General features: G+C 38.7%; 1 long non-coding RNA gene across 2 annotated transcripts; it reads left to right on the forward strand.

Moving 5' to 3' along the window:
* The first annotated feature begins 9,154 nt into the window (after positions 1–9,154).
* Positions 9,155–19,271, forward strand: LOC110141155 (uncharacterized). 2 transcript variants are annotated; one of them, XR_002314990.2, is made up of 4 exons: positions 9,155–9,413; positions 10,505–10,637; positions 14,814–15,010; positions 18,853–19,271. It is a non-coding gene; the product is annotated as an uncharacterized lncRNA (long non-coding RNA). The 2 variants fall into 2 exon arrangements; XR_002314992.2 differs by lacking the exon at positions 14,814–15,010.
* Positions 19,272–20,109: the final 838 nt, after the last annotated feature.

Genomic DNA, 20,109 nt, shown 5'->3' on the forward strand with positions numbered 1-20,109 from the left:
CTTCTCTGTAGAAATGGAGACAGGGAATGTATGTGAGTCAGACCCAGAGAATTCTATTACAAATAGAATTCTATTACTAATCAATTCTATTATGAATCAATGTAAAGGAATTTATTACAAATCAATATAAAGGTTAGAAAGTGAAAGTGTTCATCATTCAGTCGTGTCTGACTCTTTGTGACCGCATGGACTATAGCCCACCAGGCTCATCTGTTGATGGGATTCTCCAGGCAAGCATACTGGAGTGGGTTTCCATTCCCTTCTCCAGGGGAGCTTCCTGACCCAAGGATTGAACCCAGGTCTCCCACATCTTTTCCATCTGAGCCACCAGGGAAACCCGAAAGTTAGAAAATGAGACCTCAAAATTTGGCCAAAGGTTGGTATTTGGGGCTTAGATTTGAGTTCCATGGTATTATGTATGAGCTTCTAAAATTTTCCCAGAGGAGAGTAGGATTTTGACCCTCCCAGAGTCAGATAGCAAGGTGAGCCTGATGGTGATAATGGGTGAGGTGGCTCAGAACACAAGCCTTTCCGGGCACATGAACCTGCCCATTTAGTGCAGAAAGCCAGATCTTAAAAGAAAGAATGAAGCTGGATGAAGAAAGCTGTCTGGGATCACCCTCTGAGATATAATTGCATAACTTACAGCAAGACTGACAATAAAATACAAGGAGCTAGGGTGCAGTCTGGCGCTTTCGTATTTCCTTAGGGGTTATATGCCCAGCGGTTAGTCCAGGCCCTTCAGAAGACACCCCAGTGGCTCTGGCTGCTTCCCAGCCCCCTGTCCTCATCTCTACCACTCTGCCCACAAGCTTAAGCCACAGTCACCATCATCAGTTATTCATCCATGCACCTCTCCATCCAGCTTTTGGGCTTCACAGTTACTGAGCCCTTCTTTGGATACATTATGACCCAGGGATCTCATGCTGAGGGGCTGTCTTTCCCTTGGTATGTTAGATCTCAGATAAAATGCCATCTCCTTGGAAAGCTTCTCTTCAACCACAATCTAAAGTACCCCCTTCTCCTCCTTTGTCAATAGTGCCATGCTGTTCGCTGTTGTATTTTCCTGAAGGCAAAACAACTGCCTAAAAATGTCCTATTTATTCACTTATTTATTTACATCCCCTTCCACTGGTGTACGAGCTCCAGGAAATCATAAATTCTGACTTGTTGAGAGCCTAGTTACAACAGAATCTGGCACTGAATTGTGAAATAAGAGTGGTCCTGCCCATGCAATGAGGAGGCAGTAGGGAGGATGAGATTGTTATGTAGTTCTCAGGGTAAGTGATGGCATTTATGGAGTGTTTGATCTTAAAAAAAAGCAATAACACAATTAAGCTATGATGGTGCTGTCAGGGAGGAAGAAATTCCCCTCTGCCCCTAGATTCCTGACAGGTTGTGTGTGTGATCAGTGGCTCAGTTGCATCCCACTCTTTGAGACTGCCAAGAACCGTGGCCCATTAGGCTTCTCTGTCCATGGAATTTCCCGGGGAAGAACACCGGGGAGGGTTGCCATTTCATTCTCCAGGAGATCTTCCTGATCCAGGGATCAAACTGAGGTCTCCTGCATTGCGTGTGGATTCTCTACCTCTGTGTCAGCTGAAGCCACTTGACAGATTAACAGGAGACAATCAGACCAAAGTTTAATGGCATCACGGGAAAACTCAGGAACTCACCAAAGCCGAAGTCCTCACCTTTAACACCATCTTCAGCTGAAGATAAAGGAGGATGGTGGGGGTCGTGATTTGAGACTTCAAAGGGAAGGAATTGGCAATTCATGTGGAGATACAAAAGCAGATGTTTGGTAAAAAAAAAAAAAAAAAAGTCTGCGGGACCAGGCAGAGACAGAGGGATACCAAGAAGAATTTTAACAAATGAATTTTGCTAGGAATCCTCCCTGTCTACATACCTAGCTCAAACTATAGCTATCCATGGGACAGCTCATTTCCTGGAGCAAGTTTTCTATTTACACTATTTTAGGCAGTTATGAGGAAGGTCAACATTTCTATTTGAGTCATCTGGCACTTGATTGTTTCCAGCTCAAAATAATCTGGAGACCAAAGAGACATTTAGGGTGGCAAGTTCAGCTTTTCATAATGCCAAGGACAAGATTACCTTCCTCTGTGGTTTATCTTGGGCAGCTCTCTCAGTAGAAACCACCATCATGGCCAATGTTGTAGGCAACACTTCATAGAACCATCCTGTTTTCACAGCAATGAGATTTTAAAACTAGGTGCATACTGACTTTAAATCTCACCAACACACAAGACGGCTGAGAAGACATAAATATTAAGAAATAAATTTCCTATAATTGCATCAAATATGTCAAATCTTACAGAATGCTTTGCCCTGGGCTGTGGGAAGCACTGGTCAGAATGATGCAAACTCTAACTTTGTTAATAGGTAGAGATCAAGTCTTATTTCCCACCACTCCACTTACCAAATGAGTGACTTCAATGTCTTAACTTTTATGATCAGCGATGTCCTTATTAAAATGAGATGTTCACATGACTTTGATGTAGCCTGAGAAGATTCTTGGGTGAAGTATATTAAATGCCTGCCCTATGACTGGTGTGGAAGAGATAACCCAAAGCAAGCAATCTGGATTATTATTTGATTTATTCTCACCAGTCCCCCTCAGGTGGAAGGCAAACTCAGGTGTTATAACTGATGAAGGCATAGTACCAGGAAGAAGTGCCAACAGCTGAAAAGCACAGTTTCAAACCCCATGTTCTACCCTCTGCCCCAGTGCTGCCTCTTTCCTAAAAATAACATGACTCTTTTCCTCTTCTTTTTTTAGCTTGCTTACATGTGCACATAAGTAAATGTGTGTATTTTGTGATGTTCTGTACATAAAAGAAATGTATAAAAGTATCTATACATTCCAGAGAGGAATAAGACAGAACACAAGTAAGCACGGACCCACATCCAGTATAAGAAACAGATCCTATTACCAATTGTCTGCCACGAGTCTCCCCTACCCCAATGTCACCTACCTCTCTCTCCATTCTCCCAAGAGGGGTCAATATTCTGAAATTGGTTTTTCTAATAAATTGGATTTTGCATATGGTTTTCTTCCATATGTGTTTATCTTTAAAGTTGTATCATTTCATTTTCTCATTTTTAATATAAATAAATGGTAGTAAAAAGCCTCTTGATGAAAGTGAAAGAGAAGTGAAAATGTTGGCTTAAAGCTCAACATTCAGAAAACTAAGATCATGGCATCCAGTCCCATCACTTCATGGGAAATAGATGGGAAAACAGTGGAAACAGTGTCAAATTTTATTTTTGGGGGCTCCAAAATCACTGCAGATGGTGATTGTAGCCATGAAATTAAAAGACGTTTACTACTTGCAAGGAAAGTTGTGACCAACCTAGATAGGATATTTAAAAGCAGAGACATTACTTTGCCAACAAAGGTCCGTCTAGTCAAGGTTATGGTTTTTCCGGTAGTCATGTATGGACGTGAGAATTGAACAGTGAAGAAAGCTGAGCACTGAAAAATTGATGCTTTTGAAGACTCTTGAGAGTCCCTTGGACTGCAAGGAGATCCAATCAGTCCATCATAAAGGAGATCAGTCCTGGCTGTTCATTGGAAGCACTCATGCTGAAGCTGAAACTCTAATACTTTGGCCACCTCATGTGAAGAGTTGACTCATTGGAAAAGATGCTGATGCTGGGAAGGATTGGGGGCAGGAGGGGAAGGGGATGACAGAGGATGAGATGGTTGGATGGCATCACCAACTCGATGGACATGAGTTTGGGTAAACTCCGGGAGTTGGTGATGAACAGGGAGACCTGGCGTGCTGCAATTCATGGGGTCGCAAAGAATCGGATACAACTGAGTGACTGAACTGAACTGAGTATACCTTATATATTTTGAGTTGTTTTTTGCCACTGAATATTGGATTGGATTCTTGAGATTCCACCATGTTGTTGAAAAGGGTAGTTCATTCTTTTTCTTCACACAAAACATTTTGCTGTTTTATGTTATTCTATTGGCAAAAAATAATACAATTGACTTATCCATTCTATAAATGACAGATTTTGTAGTTTTCAGTTCTTATATATATCTGTGCAAGAGTTTCTTTAGAATATAAAACTTATAGGCTATAAGACATTTGTTAATTTTCACTCAACTATTTAGTTTTAAAAATTGTTTTTATTGCAGGCATTGTTTAAGCACGAAGTTAGAGCAGTGAAGAAAATATACAAAAAGAGCAGTGAAGAAAACATACAAAAATCTCTTCCCTTGTGGTGCTTATATTTTTGTGGGAAAGGCAAATAGTACATATAATAAGACAAAAAACAAAATATTATGTTTGCCAGGATAGTCCTGATTATGCTACTGTGGCAAATATTGATAATCCTCAAATCTTAGAGTCTTAAAAATATTATTTCTTGATTATGGTACATGTTCTTTAACAGGCAGCTGGAATCTGTCTCCAATTGTTATCTTTCTCATTTGGGGACCCAGGATGACCAAAGTCCCACACTCTGGGAACACTCCGAGCACCAGAGGAGGAGGGCAAAGAGAATGGCAGAAACCACATCAAGCTTCTGCACAGAATGAACACATGTCCCTATACCTGGCCTCAGGCTTCAGGAAAGGCACCTGCCCTGGCTCAGGAGGCAGTGGTGAACAACCACGCTCGGAGAAGAAGGAGGTGATCAAACACTTGGAAGCAGTCCCGGTGACTGACTCAAGAAGAATTTATTAGACGGTTGTAATAATAAGAGGAAAGATGCAACAGGAAGAGGACTCGCATAGGAGTACAGAGCGGGAAGCAGAATTCGGGAGAGTGATTAGCACATGGTGATTAGAGACGGCCCCACCAAGCTGACACTGGGACCAATAACCACAGCAGACAAGAGAATGACCCATTGTTGTGGGCGGGGGCAGGGGTGGGGGGCTTGGGGAGCGCACTTCCAGGGAAGCCCATTCCCAGCTAAGGGAATCAGGGAAAATCCCAGGGCGGAAGCTAAGCCGAGTGTTCTAGGAAGGGGGCAAGGAGGGCCGGAAGTAGAAGCCGCGTGAAACTGGAGGCGGTTTGTGAAAAGACGTTTACAGCTCTAAGTTACAAAGGTTCGAGTACAGGTGTTTAAGCAGAAAAGTGACATGATCTGACACATTTAGCCACACAGGCGGCTGCAGTGGTAAGAATATAGGGAATGGCGGAGGAGGGAGTGGAAAAACCTGGGACGGGAGTCTAGTTAGGAGGGTATTTCAATAATTCAGACAAAAGATGAGGGTGATATGAATTGGGCTGCTGGAAGTTAGGACTGTGAAAAGTGGTCAGATTTAGGGTTCTGAAAGGAAGACAGGAGTCAAAGAGCTTAAAGACTTAGGTGTGAACAAGGGGGATTTGCAAAGACTACTAACCAGGGTGGACAAGCCACCTTCAGCATTGCAAGGACAGTGATTGAGTGCTGCGTCCAGCAGTTGCATCTGTTAGCCTACACCTGAAGGATACAGTTATCGTTTTTTTTCCATATCTTAAGTAACAATACTCCTTGAGATTTTAACCTATTTGTTAAACTGATCAGTATGAAGTATTCGTGTTTATTTTTAGTTCATAATTCCTTGATTTTTCATGAGTAATCTTCACATACTCATTTGACAATTGAGATCTTTTCAACCAAAAGACTGATTACTGAATCAATTCTTTTTCCTGTTGGGTTGCCCTTTTTTTTTCCTTTTCTGTCAAAGTTATTTACATATTTAAGTAAAATTGAAAACATCTAGCCTATCGCTTACATATTTTCTTCCTTCTGTGCTGTCTTTTATTAAATGCTTTTAAATTTAATGTACTCAGATCTTTCAATCTCCTTTTGTGTTATTAAATATTGTCTCTTATTAACATTAAATCTAAGTTTACCAGTGTTTTCTTATATTTTAAACTAAAAGTTTTACTGTTTCTTTTGAAGTCTTTATCCAATATTAACTTGATGTTTTCCCATGGTGTGAAATTGTGAGAACATTTGTTGATAATTCTATCTTTTCATGTGATATTGTCTACTGTTACACAACAATTAACCCAAAGCTTAGTGGCTTAGAAGAACAAACATTTTGCTCTAAGTTTCTCTGTATCAGGAATTCAAGAGCAGATAACCTGGGTGATTTTGTCTCTCATGGGGTCACAGTTACAATGGGGCTGAAACTACAGTCACCTCAATGCTTGCCAGGTGACTGCTGGCAGTTCCTTACATGGGGGCCTCTCCAAAGAGATGCTTGAGTGGTGTAGAACACAGACACTGGCTTCTCCTGGGAAAGTGACCTGAGAGAGAATAGCTGGTAACAGCAAGTCCTTTGTGACCTATTTTAGATACGGTATGAATATGGCTTCTTAGAGGAAAGTCACCTAGTCTAACACACATTCAAGGGAAGGGAAATTAGATTTTAGTTCTTGAAGAGAGAAATATCAAAGAATTTATGAGTCACATGCACATTGGTGACTTGCAGCATCTCTTCTGTCACAGCTCACATGTGCTTACTTCATAGATCTGTCACGGGTACCATGGCTTTTTTGCCTATTCCTGCACCAGTCCCACCCTGCTTTGGTTTCTGTGACCTTGTAATACCTCTTTACATCAGGTGGAGGAAGATTCCCTCAGGTGATTGTTGTTGTCTTTCTCCTTCTCCACCTCCTCCTCCATCCCCTCAATCTTCCTCTCCTTTTGAAATCAGCTTTTTTGCACCTTTCCTGTTGGCGCATTTCTGTTCATCTCTAACTTTAAATGAATCCAATTATAGAAATGAATCACAAGGCAATTGAAACTAACTCCGACTTATGCTCTCCTGAATGCACACCATGCCTTGTCTAATCTGCTGATTCTTTTCCTAGATAAAAAGAGGTAAGAATGAAGAATTAAGCTGTTTAAAAAGATGACTAACTCTACCCTCACAACCTCCTAAGCAAGTCTGCAGGCAGATCACGTGGGCAAGATAAGATCTGAAGATATTACCACCCAGTACTCAATGAGGATGATGATTCAGAACTTACCTTCTTGCCTTGATGACTCACTGAGATTCTCCCCCCTCTTTAGCCCCTTTAAACTGGCATTGCTGAGCAGAATCTTCAGAGTTGGTCTCAGGACACAAGTCCATCTTCTCCCCAGATTGCCAGCTTTCCTGATTAAGACACCTTTCCTTTCTATTCACACTTGCCTCTCAAATTATTCGTTTATGAGCAACAGGCAGCCAAACCTGGGTTCAGTAACATTTCTTCAAATCTTTCTATATTCTTTGCTCTTTTCTAATATTTTAGAATCGTCTGTCGTCTTTCATGGAGAAACCTGTTGTAATTTCTATTAGAGTTGTATTTAATTTAGATATGAATTTGTACAGCACTACTTCATGGCTTTGAGTTTTCCTATTTGTGAATATTTTATGTTTCTTTTATTGACATCTATTTTAATGTGTTTAAACATACTACTGCAAATATTTCTATAGAATAATTCACATAATATTTAGATTTATTTCTAGCCACTAATACTTTTGGTTGCTACATCAAATGTCTTTCCAATTTTTCTCTTAAATTATCTAACTCTTTGTTACTGGCATATAGAAATCAATTAATTTTTTTATAATGACTATATCTGGACTACCAGCAAAGCAGTATTACTAATTTTAATGATCTCAAAAAGGGAATGACTACTCACTCCAGTATTCTTGCCTGGAGAATTCCATGGATAGAGGAGCCTAGTGGGCTACAGTCCATGGGGTCACAAGGAGTCAGAGACAACCGAGTAACTAACACTACTACTAATATTTAATGATCTTTTATAGATTTTATGACTTTTCTATATGTATTAGTCAGGCTTTCCAGCTGGTGCAGTGATAAATAATCTTCCTGCAAATGCAGGAGATACAGGAGACTCAGGTTTCATCCCTGGGTCGGGACGGCCTCCTAGAGTAGGAAATGGCAGCCCACTCTAGGATTCTTGCCTGGAAAATTCCACGGACAGAGGAGCCTGGTAGGTTACAGTCCATGGGGTCACAAAGAGTCAGATGTGACTGAGTGACTGAGCACGTACATGCACGTGTGTGTGTCAGTAGTTCAGACGTGTCCGACTCTTTGCGACCCCATGGACTGTAACCCACCAGTCTCCACTGTCCATGGAATTCTCCAGGCAAGAATCCTGAAGTGGGTTGCCATACCTTTCTCCAGGGGATCTTCCTGACCCAGGAATCGAACCCAGGTCTCCTGCACTGCAGGCAGATTCTTTACCATCTGAGCCAGCAGGAAAGCCCATATTTGTCATAGTTCTCTAGATAAGCAGAAGCAACTGCAGATAGTTCAATTGAATGATTGATCAATATGTCAATAGGTAGGTGTAAGGGGAGATTTCTTGTTAGAACTGAAGCACATGTTTGGAGTCTGAGAAATCCCACAGTCTGCCTTCTGCAGGTTGGGAACAAGGAAAGCTGGTGGTATAATTCAGTCTGAATCCAAAGACCTGAAAATGGGGAGGCTGTTGGTGTACGCTCTAGTCTGAGTTAAAAACTCTAAGAATTAGTAGTGCTGATATCCAAGGACAGGGGAAGATAGATGTTTCAGCTCAAATAGAGGGAATAAATGTGCCTTTTCTTTGTTTCTCTGTTCTCTTCACCCCTCTCAGTGGGTTGGATGATGCCCATTCACGAAGGTGAGGGTAATCTTTTTTACTCAGTTCACCAGTTTAAATGCTAATCTCTTCTGGAGAGTCACAGACATGCTGAGAAACAATATTTCACCAGCTACAGTATGTGATACTAGCCATCACATAATATTTATAAAGCATCATGTTAACATCAGGTTTGCCCCCTTTTTTCCAATTCTTCTGACTTTTGTTTATGTTTCTAAAATTTGAATATGCTGCATAGACTTCAAGTTTGGCAATACTGCTTTTTCAAGAATACTTAGTAATATCAACTGTGCTATCACTTCTGCTTTTCTCTATCCTCAGAAAGATGTCATAGGATTTGAAAATAACAAATTGTGGATAAACCTAATTTAGCTACAAAGGGAGATTACTGCAGTTTATGCCCAACTGTTTTAGTAAAAATATACAGACTTAAATTCAGTGGTTGGGATACTACAGTGGTACAGACATCATGTTTTACACCTAATAATGTTCTTTTTTTTTTCTCTTTTGGCACACACAGTAATAGCCCCAACCTGAGAATGGATCAATCAAAATGGAAACTTCCATGTGATGTAAAGATAAAATATTGAATAGTTCTTCAATCTGAGAACACATTTTTCAGTTGAATTTGCAGTCTTGTCAGTCCTCAATCACTTGTTTTAACCTCTATTTCAATTTTTAAAAACCACCAAAAGACCATTAAAGGATAGTAAATAATGTGGGATGCCCATTAATATGGGTGAGCAGCAATGAAGTTTGTACCTTGATCAGAGAAATATAACCAGGTGGGTCTGATTGATGGTATACTAATAGCATAAGTACTATTATTATATTTTCTTATTCTCATATTTTCTATGGTTGTTTCTGTTACAGAATAAGCTGAATCTAGGTAGAATGGTGTCAATTACTGTCAGCATACATTTGTAGCATCCCCACTCTACACACACACCCACACCCCATCCCCACACACAAACTCTCTCTCACACACACACCTCTGTTTACTTTAATTCTCTTGCCAGCTTGGCACAGTCCTTTGTCCTTGGAGAAGTTAATTCAAGCTGCTTTCTCTCCTGCCTATTCACAACTTCTTTCTCTCAGTAAGAAACCTGACTCTCATCTTTCCAATGTATTTTCTTATTTGTTCAATCCTTGCATGCACATAGTTTCAGAATTACTAACCTAAGCCCTTTTAAGAAATAAATTTGCTATATATAGTATTTCTATATAGTTCTTTTTGTTTTTAGACTCAGAGTATCTAAGTCAAAATTCTGATTTGCAAAGTTATTTAGGTTGATTCCTTTTTGCCCAGACCCTTCAGTCTAGTTATTAAGCTGTTTGTAATGCAGTTAGGTCAGGTTTTTTTGACTGTCCTTTTATAGTTTTATTTGGCAGTATGATTCATCATGACTTGAGTTTTGTTTTGAAGCCATAATTGAGGGTCAAGTGCTAAAACCAGCATGTGTTATTTTTGGAGATACACTGTCTAAGGAAGCAGTTAAACATCATATGTAAGCAGGGTTTACAAGGACAGCATAAAAAAAGAACTTCAAGTTACAGATTTAGTTGAAAGAAAGAAGTTATATTTAAGAGTTAACAGATCTGCTGTTCAATATTTCCCATCTAAACATTGGTGCTTAAAAGGATCTTCCACATAGGAATTTTTTAAATCTCTTGAATGGCTGCTAATCATGTACAGTTGCCAAAACATCAGTGAAAGATCACATCAGCGATGCTTGCTTGGGAAAGCCAGCAGGGTCTTCAGGTTCAGTACAGCATAAACACTGCCCACACGGTCATGCTTTTTGTGTATGTTCTGCTTTAACACGATGGAATAAAGGCAATTCTTATTTATTTACTTTATCTTTGATTTTGACAGAGAATGATGTAAAACAATAAATGATTACATAGTCATCACCTGTGGTTTGAAGGCAAAAGAATTGCACATATATTCAAATGATTTGGATATATTGACAAAAAACATACTGGATGATTGCAGCTGATGTCAAAATGTAAGTCCATGTAGTAACCTCTTCATAGATAAAGTCTTACCTCCTTACGACAAAGTGAGCTGAGTTAAAATGCGCATAGTGCTCTGGTAAAAATTGTGAATGGCATAACATCTAGTGTCTTGAATTATAGATTATTCTTATCAGCATCTGATAATATAGAAACTAATTATGAATCAATTATTATGAATGGAGAGGCATGATAGTTATCATTGGGAAAACTACAGAATGGACATCAGCATTCCTCATTCCTCTAAGATAAGAAACAAGTGTGACCTTATATTGGTCAGCAGGACTTGTAGTATTGTGTGATCTTTGGTTCCCCCATCCCCAATTTATTTACCACCCTGCAAGGCATGTAGGCTGTTAGTCCCATGACCAGGGATCAAACCTGTGCCCCCTGCATTATAACACAGAGTCTTAACCACTGGACTGGCAGGGAAGACCGATCTTTGACATTTTAATCATCTGAATATATCCATGCCAGGAAGGATTTACATACTTGTCAATGTAGATACAATCAAAGAACAAAATTAAAACCTGTAACAACAGAATTTCTAGATATTATTTGATAACTAAACAATTTTATATCAACTAAATGACAACCTTGATGTTGCATATCTATTGGAAATTCTTGATAGACACTTTATGAATTGGATGAAATGTTTTGAAAATTATTTTCCATCAAAAGAAGATCCACTGCAAGGAAACTATAGCTTTAAAAATAATTTATAAATTAAAAACTACAGTTAAATTTAAATGATCTTTCAGTGACACAGAATCCATTTCTTTTATTGAAAAATCATTCAAATTTAACTGCCATTTGCATGATACTGTGCTTGAACTAGCTACTAATGTTTTAAAAATAAATTTTGGAAATATCTTTGTTTACTTTTGTTTACTTTTGAAGTATCCCATTCTTCATTTGGATAAAACCTAAAAGCAAAATCTTAGCCTGCAGAAATTGTTTAAATTTTATTTATTTTAATATTCTTATCAACATACTTCTGAAAGACTAGTTTCTATATCAAAATTTTTTTGTTAAAACAAACAATTTAGGCATTCATTACCTGTGTTAATAGTTGTCAATCCCATAACAAACAAGAAGTAAATTCATTGGTCCATTAAAAATTTTTAAATATTGATATTTTAGTGTTCATTAAGACTTTATGTGTATGCATTAATATGGGAAGTCAAATTTGTAATTTTTGTTTAGTTACTATTGAACAGTGATAGAGAGCTAGTGATTACTTAGACGCATATTTTCAGGAAATAAGATGTGTACTTTTTGTAATTCTATAGGGAAATAACCTATATCATATTTCATTAAATTATATTTACTAAAAAGTAAGTTTATTTTTGTTTAAAGAAGTCATAAAACTAGAGAATTAGTTTGTATGTATGTCCTTCAGTTCAGTTCAGTCGCTTAGTCGTTTGACGCTTTGTGACCCCATGAACTGTGGCACACCAGGCCTCCCTGTCCATCACCAACTCCCGGAGCTTGCTCAAACTCATGTCCATCGAGTCTGTGATGCCATCCAACCATCTCATCCTCTGTTGTCCCCTTCGCCTCCTGCCTTCAATCTTTCCCAGCATCAGGGCTTTTCCAAATGAGTCAGTTCTTCACATCAGATGGCCAAAGTATTGGAGTTTCAGCTTCAGCATTAGTCCTTCCAATGAATATTCAGGGCTGATTTCCTTGAAGATTGACTAGTTTGATCTCCTTGCAGTCCAAGAGACTCTTAAGAGTCTTCTCCAACATCACAGTTCAAAAGCATCCATTCTTCGACGTTCAGCTTTCTTTACAGTCCAACTCTCACATCCATACATGACTATTGGAAAAACCATAGCGTTGACTAGATGGACCTTTGTTGGCAGTAATGTCTCTGATTTTCAATATGCTGCCTAGGTTGGTCATAGTTTTTCTTCCAAGGAGCAAGCATCTTTTTTTTTTTTTTTCCCCAGTGTTACAACTCTATTTATTTAGATGATAGCAAGAAAATCCATCTTCGAGGTGTGAGGGCACTTCGAAACAGAGACGGGAAGAGAAGAGCGCCCCATCGCGAGGGAGAGAGAGAGAGAAGAGGGCTTTGGCTCCTCATTTTATGTGTTTTTTGGTCCCCCCTGGGCCTGTCCTATGCAAATTGGGCTTAGGCAGGAGCGTTGTTTGTTTTACCTGAGGTTCTCACTCGGGTCCTCGGACCTTCCTTTGTTCTATTTTCGCGGGCTTTCCCTTCCAGGTCTTTTAGCCACTGCCATTTTGGACTCCTTTTTCCCTATTCTAACTACCTAACATTCCCCCCTCAAGAGATGGGAGGCCCAATTCTTTGGGAATAGGGGCGCTGAGGTCTCTCTGGCTACTTCCTGCTGAACTGGGATGGCGAGGGCCCTCTGGAGCAAGCATCTTTTAATTTCATGGCTGCAGTCACCATCTGCAGTGATTTTGGAGCCTCCCAAAATAAAGTCTCTCAGTGTTTCCGTTGTTTCTCCATCTATTTGCCATGAAGTCATGGGACCAGATGCCATGATCTTAGTTTTCTAAATGTTGATTTCTAATCCAGTTTTTTCACTTTCATCAAGAGGCTCTTTAGTTCCTCTTCACATTCTGCCATAAGGGTGGTGTCATCTGGTATCTGGGATTATTAATATATCTCCTGGCAATCTTGATCCCAACTTGTGCTTCATCCAGCCTGGCATGTCACATGATGTAGTCTGCATATAATTTAAATAAACAAGGTGACAATATACAGCCTTGATGTACTCCTTCTCCAATTTGAAAGCAGTCTGTTGTTTCATATCCAGTTCTATGTAGGTCCTTAAGTTGTTAAAAAAAAAAAAAAGTTTGTCATATTATTCTAACAATTTACTTATTATTTGTTTTTTATTTCAATTTTTAAAAATTGAGGTATAATTGACATACAACAGTATATTAGTTTTAGATGTACAACATAATAATTCACTATTTTTATATATTGTGAAATAACACCACAGTAAATCTAGTTACCATCGATAACCACTGGTAATTATAAATTTTTTCCCTTCTAAGGAGAACTTCTAAGATTTACTCTCTTAACAGACTTGCAACCTGTCACTTGCAGTAACATGCACAGTGATTCATTTTTTATTGTATTTCATAAATTATCAATCCACTATAGACTGAATATAAAAACCAGACAGACAAACAAAATTGAAAACAACAGCAAAAATAAAAGAAGAGAAAAGAAAGGAAGAGAAAAGAAAAGATAACGTGTCCTCCAGCAAAGACAGTTTGAGACTATAAGGAAGGTATTTAATTTTGGAGTGAGCATCAGGTTTCATCTCTGCACTTTCCCCAGAGAAGGTGAAGGGTGAAGGTTCTGAGCAGATCCTCAACAATAAGATTCACGAGAGATGAAAATGACCTGCACCTGGCCCACAGTGGACTACTGTTTACACCCCAGTTCTGACTTAGTCCTTGTCCTGCGTGGTCCTCATGGTGGACAAGAGGAAGGAAATGGCCAGCAGGAGTGTGCCCATCCACCAGGACATCTGGGCACTGGCACGGTCCTCAGTCCACTGCAGCCACTGACTACCTCTGGGGCCTGTGGCGCCTCCACCCCTCTGGGGCATGTGGAGGATTTTAGTTTCTGCCTGCTGAACTGGTACTTGGAGCTTATCAAGGACAGGATTTGTCTGGAAATGGAGAGGGTGGAAATGAGTGATTTAGTGCAGCAAAATAGAACAGAGGAATTTATTATCAGAATCGAGAGTCAGGTTAAATCCTTAAAAAAAAAAAAACTTAGCTTTGTTGAAAATGAATTGGTTAAAGGAGTCTTATACTCTCTCATTTCATAATATTGGTTTCTTCTTCCAAATGGTAACACCAGAGTGAGGGATGTAGAGAAGTTACATAACAGATAACTTAGAAGGCATGGGACCTGTTTTCCCCCTGTGCTCCGTTCACCAGTTAAATCAGTCATTTGACATTGCTAAATTGTTCTGGTGTTAATGACAGTGATAAGCAGATCACGTCATGCCTAATATGTAAAGTTAAGTTAGTTAAAACCCATAGAAGGTACATATCCCTAAATTATTATCTGCTTCTGGTGAGGGATCTATACTTCATTTTAATTTCTGCCTTCAAAAACGCTTTTAAGCTTGGTGGTGATTCATTTTATTGTACCTTTTATATACTTCCAGAATTGTTTCTTTCATCTACTATTTGAATGGTGACTGATGGAGAAATCATTCACGATAATATGCTCCAGAAGGAAAATATACCCACCCAGCTATTGTTTCGGCTCCTTAAATCATATTTTTACTTTGTCTGATAAAAAGGCTCATTTACCTTGGAAATAGCAAATGTGTCTGCTACAAAATGGGTTTCCTGATGTCAAGTAAGATAAATATCAGGCCAAGGGCCCATAGCTTTCTTATATATTAATAACTAAATACAGAGATTTGAAGCATTAACAATGGCATTCCTCCAGGAAAAAGGGGGGTTGTCATTTACTCATCAGATATTTATTGAAAACCTATATATATCAGAAACTGGTATTAGAGCTGGAGCTGCAATATGAACAACAGAAATTCCCACCCTTGGCTCACATTGATCCTAAATAACTGTGTCTTTGCAAGAAAGAACTGAGTGGCCATTTTCACTGTCTGACTTCAGTCATTGTAAACGTACCACAAAGTAGGATGAGTATCGTACATACCGTTGAATTCAACACCATCTGGAAATGCGACTATGCAAACTCCAGCATCAGATATGAGCCAGGTGATGTACTCACACCCCTTCTCAGCCTCATAAATAAATACGCCAGGTAGGAGCTACTCTTTCCCTATAATACATCCTTATAGCTCACAATGCATAAAATGACTTCATCCAATCAAATGCCATGGCAGATCTGAGTTTTCACTTGGTTGTTGGAACAGTTTTGGAAAAGTCTGTCAGGGAAATAGTACTGTTTAAAGCCTGTGGCTGGAATAAGTGTTGTTCTTTTGTACCAGTACTTCTGGAAGATTTAAGGGCTTCTGGGAATCTTATGTAAATTGGCAGTTTCAGATCCTCTGAGAAATTATCTGATGCAGTTCCCTGTCTGTAGTGCATTCTCTCCTAGTTAGAGAGTATGTCTGGCACCAGAGAGTATTTTGACAGAAATCTTGCTTCTGATGTATATTTGTTAAGTTTCCCTCTAGGTGTTTTTTTTAAGGATACAGATGCCTGTTGTTTTTCATGACTTATTGAATAAATAGAACACAAGAGGAGGTTTGATTTCTTAAATAAGGAAAGCATTAAAGTCCATGCACTTAAACATATTTTATGTTGAGAAGTCTTTCAATCTAATTCCTCTTTTTTTGCTATAGTTTAAATATATAAGATTACTTTAAACGTTGAATTGACTAAGTCAATGAAATTCATGCATTTTGGTACTGAAAACTGAATTCCAAATACAGATTTTCAAATTCTGTGTTTATTCTAAAGATTGTAGGTTTAAGAAAGTAGAAGCCTAGGGTTTTGTCTTAGTTCTCTTATCATCTACTTGTGAGACCTTTGCCAAAACATTTATCATCTGGAGAAAACTAATTTTCCAAAATGTCATTATATTGAAGGACCATAAAATAACTAATGGTGGCCATCAATTATTGCAATAGAAAACTGTACTAAAAATAGCCATAGTAAAACCAATGTCTTAGTATCATAATGATTTCATAATCAGCCACTGAACAAAGTATTTTTCATTAATATAGGAAAAATCTTATACATTAATATACTGCATTCAATGTCTTATTGAATTGATAGGAAAAGCAATGCTAATTGCCATCACAATACAGAGAAAAAGTAGATAAAGGAGAATAGAAAAGGATGGTGTAAAATACATCTTTAGTATTGGAGCTGGAGCTGAAAGTAGTATGGAAAGCAATGAAATAATTATGGTAAATGAAGAATTGTTTAATGGATTGCTTATGTGAGGATACATAGAGAGTTTTGGCCATACAGCCTAGAATGACTTGGTAAGGACAGCTGTGACATGCTTACCATCCACTGATGTTAACACATGATTCTGAAGGAAACCCGTATTAGAAGCAAACTGCTCAAAGACTTATTCAGTGTGACCACCAAAATGTGCAACCTTCTTAACTTCTTCAAAACCTTGTCCTTTAAACTATTCGGGAGCATTCTAAAGAAAGCACAGCCAAAGCTGCCTCTGTCCTACCTTGAGTCCTTGCCAACCTTATAAATAAAAATTATGTCTGAACAACAGGTGTGTGTGTGTGCATGCATGTGTGTGGCATATAAGCATCTATATATGAACATGCTTTGTGAGTATAGCATGTATAATCAATCAGAAATTGAAGATTGCTGAGATTAATATTTTTCTTGAGTTTTCATGTTATTAAAGATTCTTAGTTGCTTGTTAGACAATTTATGTGATAGATTATAAGGAATTAATTGTGATGGGAAAGACAAGAGGAAAGGGAACTTTTCTCAGGCATTGGGCATCTCTTTTGTTCCATGTACTTTGCAAAATCCTTTATAATCAGTTTTTAGTATAAATTCATATACAGTTATTAATATTCAAACATTATGGATGAGAAAAGTAAGCGCAGAGAGGTTGAATAACATATATGATGACCCACAAGTGACTACTGTTTCAAGGTTCAAAAAGTATTTTTTATAAAAACCTCATTTGTATCATGATCTCCATTTAATCTCAATATATCATGGAGTCTCAAAGCAGTTGCTATCTCTGTGGCAATACCTGCTACCAAACAAATCAGGTCCCACTACTCACTGCTCACAAAATCAATTACATACTCATGAATGGTAGGGAAAAAAAGTGTTTTTCATCTGAATGCCAGCAATCTGGGGAGATGGGGGACCCAAAGTCCCTTAAAACCACCTCCCAAGACTCTGCTATGAACATTTTTAAACAGAAGCAGAGAAGGAGTGTCAGTTAATCGCTGAGATAGGTGGTCAGAGGCATCTCCAGTCCCCACTGTGTGCAGGCCTGTGAGCTCCTCGCGGCCCCCCTCTAGATGCCAACTTATTCACATGGTTAGGGCTTACATTTTGTTTGGAGGTTACTGAAGGGGAAGCTAGGGAAGAGATCTGGTCCTCTGTTAATTACTGATTCTTCATTACTACTTCTTTAACCTATGGAAAGAAGAGACAAGTTAGGAAAGGTATTGTGCGATTAAAAGATTTGAAAGATATGCTTGAATCAGAGATGAGTAGAACATGGGGGTGCTTGGTTTAAAGTTAGTTACCATATAACTTCATTAAAGTGACAGGAAAAGGAGCTTCCTCCTGAGGGCGATTTCCTCTAAAGAGTTGCTTACATGTCCTCCATAATTAAGTTGTGATTTAACTATTAATATCCACTAAGGTAATTACTTATATAACCACCTGTATCATTTAGGACTGAGCCCACCTGCAAAAACAAAACAGACATCAAGGCAAAACAAAACAAGTGTCTGACTAATGAAGGCTAAATACAAAGATGAATCATCTCCTGCTGCCAAAGTCACCACTTTAGGACTGAGTTCTGGCAAGTAAAGACAGAGGACCAGGGAAGTCATCCAGGTCCTAGGTGTTTCCTGTCTCCCTGCTCTGCCAAGATATGTGACTTTCCTCCTCTTGCACCCAGGGGGACTGCTGAATGCCTTCGGGCATGTGTTTCTGTTCCAGACATTAGAAGACAGAAAGGGAAAGCAAGATAATAACCGTCCATGCCATCTGATGCTGTGTCTATAATTGATAAAAACTGATATGACATGTCATCAGCTAGTGGAAAGAGCATGTGAATATGTGAATGTATTTAATATAGCACACTGATATCCTAAAGCAAAGAATTTCATTTTCATGGGAAAAGAAGAAAGGATTTAGGTGGAAATGAATAATGCCTATCTCACTAAAAATTTCAACTCTGATAGATGACTTAAAATATCTACAGCCAAAGACACTATTGTTTTCATCATGTCCCCCCAAATATCGTAGACTTTTAGATATTGATCTGAGAGAACTTTAACTATTGATACAAGGGAAGTTAATCACTTGCCCTAAATCACATGCAAGTTAAGGAATACTGATATAAACACTTAAGGGCTATATTTTAGCTTCCCATTCATTCCTTTAAGTAGCTTTTATCTTATTAATTCTTAAACACTAGCATTTTATGTTGCTTCAAATGGTAAGTCTTTCCATCTTTCCATTTGTGGACATATTTTTCAGTGTTCCAAGGTTTGGCCAAGAATATCACCTGCCATTTCAGTAAACAAAGGATGCTGCAGCCATAAAGACATCAGCCTTGGCAGCCACTCCGAGCAGGCACCCTGAGTGGAATTTAGGATGGAGAAAAACAAGAGACTGGCCCTTGTGAGTTAAGATGCAATTCTAAGGGATAATTTCAGTGAGCTCAGACTCTTGCATCTTCCCATATAGAGAAAAGCACTGAAATCTTCAGCTTGAGATGTCTGTTTTTGTGATTAACAGTCATCTTTTGATATTTGACTATGTATTTTTTCAAGCAAAACTCCTATATGTCCTGACTCCTCCCTTACCTCTGAAACAGGCCCCCAGAATCATCTGAGAAGCTGTATCTCTGGCTATAGTCCTCAGTAGTTTTATCAAAAGAAAACCATAATTCTCAACTTTGAGGTTGTGTTTTTTTTTTTTTTTTCCTTTTCAGTTAACAAAGGGAGCCCATACATCTAACGTGTTATGTCATAAACAGAACTCGGGCGGTTAAGCCAGCAGCAATCCGTGCTGTGGGCTTCCCAGGCGGTTCAGCAGTAAAGTGCTCCACCTGCAATGCAGCAGACACAGGTTCAATCCCTGGATTGGGAAGGTCTCCTGGAGAAGGAAATGGCAACCCACTCCAGTATTCTTGCCTGGAAAATCCCACAAACAGAGGAACCTGGCAGGTCCATGGGGTTGCAGAAAGTTGGACATGATTAAGCACAGCACACAATCAATGTTGTGGCTTTTCCTTTTTAGAAGTCCATTCAAACTCACCCCACATCCTTTTCTCTGGATGCAATGCCTTCTCCAGTTCTCAGCTACTTGATTAACAAGTTTTCTACAGACAAACAAGATGACTGATATAAAAGATAAACTCAAAATTCAGAGTAGAAAGACTTGGATAAGAGAGCTGTTATCTTCTTCAGGGTGAAAGCTTTGTCTTGCTATGCATTTACAGCAATTAAGAGCTAATGCACCAACATATTCAACCATAGGAGCTTTTGAACAAGATCATGTAGGCGGATGGTATCTGGCCAATTTGTATGTTATCAGAACTATCAGCTGGACTGTGCGCACATTTAATCAAACCTATTATCTGGGATTTAAATCCCCTGTCTCGTATCTTACCTACTTCACTCAAAAACAAATGAGTTAAGCTTTAATGTTAGCAGTCATTGGCAAATAATTCTTCTTTCTAGACTTTGAGATAACAAAATCCTACCTATGTGCTTTTGTCTTATTTTTATC

Source organism: Odocoileus virginianus, chromosome 1, assembly GCF_023699985.2.
Source record: "Odocoileus virginianus isolate 20LAN1187 ecotype Illinois chromosome 1, Ovbor_1.2, whole genome shotgun sequence".
NCBI classification, from domain to species: Eukaryota; Metazoa; Chordata; class Mammalia; order Artiodactyla; family Cervidae; genus Odocoileus; species Odocoileus virginianus.